Source organism: Xyrauchen texanus, chromosome 36, assembly GCF_025860055.1.
Source record: "Xyrauchen texanus isolate HMW12.3.18 chromosome 36, RBS_HiC_50CHRs, whole genome shotgun sequence".
NCBI lineage: Eukaryota > Metazoa > Chordata > Actinopteri > Cypriniformes > Catostomidae > Xyrauchen > Xyrauchen texanus.
The window spans coordinates 10,118,759-10,121,501 of NC_068311.1; positions in this window are offsets into that span (position 1 = coordinate 10,118,759).

Sequence of the window (2,743 nt, forward strand, 5' to 3'; positions counted from 1 at the left end):
ATAATGGTTTTCATTTTAGGGGACATGATGTGCACATGTGCCTGTAGCACAAAAGTTTACTTTGAGATAGAGATTTGAACAAACCCCAAGTAAGAGCATTAAAAATAGTAATGTTTGCTTTAGAAAGCACTACTTATTTTAAAGAATCAACTTGCACTTTATTACATCCTTTTATTGTGGATTATAGGCAGCAAAAAACAAACAAAAAAAACAACCCAAATCACTTTTGCTTTATATAATCACGTCATTGATCCAGGAAACGTAAAATCCACCCTTATGAAAACCACATTGTCTCTGCACATTGATTGCAGCTGTTGCCATGCCAGTGTGTAAAATGTGGATTAATTGCAGCTTTTCATCCCCTGATTTGCATATTCCTCTAAAAGGGGAGTGAGCAGCTTTCTCATCGGTGATGGAATTGGATGAAGCCCAGACAAAAGAAAAGGTTGGGTGATCACTCACTATCTCTTTCTTTCATACCAGCAAATGCAAACACACATAGTGAGTTGGAGCAGAACAACAGAATGACAGTGAGCACAGTTTGAACTGAATAAAACAGAATCTGTGATTATGGTGGTGACAGATCTGTAGCAGAGTGGTGACTCCGATTTGTTCTCCAAAAGTTCCTTTGTGGATTTTATTGCTTTATTTAGAAGTTTTCTATTTTAATGTAAAGCAAATTAGGGTTTTTTGAAAAATGTCAAACTTTATTAAATGATGTAGGAGTCCTTATTTACTTTTTATTTCATAACTTCAGAAGCCAGCTCCCATTACACTTAACTCTTGTTTCATAACAAATTAATCTGTCACAGGCTATTCTTCTTCTCCATTTGTAGCTGAAGTGGAATCAAAATTAAAAAAAATCTAAAGTACTGACATTTAGAGAGAGAATAACACACCTGTCTGGCCCCAGCCAGAGTGGGCAGCTCTTTTTCTAGACAGAGATAAATTTGTCTCTGTGTGAGGCGTGGGCTAACCTGTTCTCCTCATGCAGGAGACAGGTACTGTACTTCAGAAGCACGTCTCTTGTCCCTTTGTCTTGCACATAGACGGAGTGGGTGGTTCACTTCAACAACACTGACAAGCTGATTTTCGCGTTTATGGTGTTAGTATAAGAAGCTCTTTTTCAGACATGATTAAATGAAAGATATTTTAGTTCTGTCTGAGCTAATTGAGCATGACAGGCATAGTGGATGATTACTTCCTAAGACAGATTGGAAAATATACATCTGTCACTAAATATCTGGTTTGGTTGATATTAATTGATGAAATCGGTTCTCGTATCATGTGTGATAAATTATATGATGAACAATTGACCATTACAATTAAAAATTAATTTAGATCCTGAAAAGATGGATTGCTTATGAGCTTCTTTTGATGTTAGATTGGGACAGATAAAGCAGTTCCCTGGACTACTGAAATGTAAAAAAGTAAAATGACTATGATGATGTTTAAACCCTTCAAGCTCAGATGGGAGAAAAATAATATATAATTATCAAAATATTAATAACTACAGTCTTGACCAACACAAAATAGATTTCATTTTAAAGCTTAGAAACTGTAATTTACAATTGTTTTTTGAATTTTGCACTGTACACATTATTGTAAACGGTAAAAAAGACCCATCAAACTCATTAAATATCCATGTGTCATACAGTAAGTTGTTGGAAAGCTCTTAAACAATAGAATACAACCATGCTATTTGTTTTACTCACAGACAAAATTATAGCGAGTAATAGCTAAGCATATGTCTTTGACATACATATTTCATATGAACCGGTGTTGCCATATGCCACATTTTGCTTATAAATTCACGGAAAATAAACGCAACATAGAATATTACGAGGAAGCAATTATCTTTCAAACGAGCCCACGCACAAAGTAATCGGATGCATAGATCATTAGATAACCACACGAAGCACAATGTGCACACAGCATTTGGCTATCTGGCATCTTGCTATCTGACTACAAACACGTTAGCTTTCCTGAATTAGATGATGTCATGTGAAATGCTGTATTGTTATGGAATGCTAAACCAATCGGATTGGGTTCAGATTGCTCCAACCAGTGGTGATAGTCCTCCATATTTGGGCAGAGATTCATGTGATCAATCACTCTAATATGGCCACCAGGAAATGGTGTCTAGTAAATTACATGACTCAAATGGCACAGAATGAAACTGATTCTGTGAAATCACTTTACTAAAATCATGTTTGCGTGTGTCACAAATCAGCAGTGATGCAGGGAATAAGAGAGGCAGTGTTTCAAAAACAAGTAATTTATTTATCTACAAAAAATAAATAAAAAAAACGAATTAAAACTCCCACAGGGGGAACAAACATAAACAACTGATATTATGAATAAACCAGGGCTGGTACAGAAGGCAGGAGGGAACAAGACTGACCTGACCAGGTTGGGAATAACGGGGAAAAAATGAGACAGGAAACCGGCAGGCAAGACCAACTGTAATAAACGAGCACACAAGACAAACTGCCACTGGACAGCACACACGAGGAGACTAAAATAGGGAGTCAACAGGCTAAAAAGACAGGTCAGGTGTGACTAATAAAGTAATAATGGCCAAACAAGGAGACATGCGGCAATACAGAAACGAAACAAAGTCACATGCTCTCACAAGACAACAAAACACCCGAATGGCATGAACTCACATCACTCAGACAATAAGGCAATATATGCTCATGCCAACCGACAAACAAGATGCCAAACAAAGCGATGACACGTA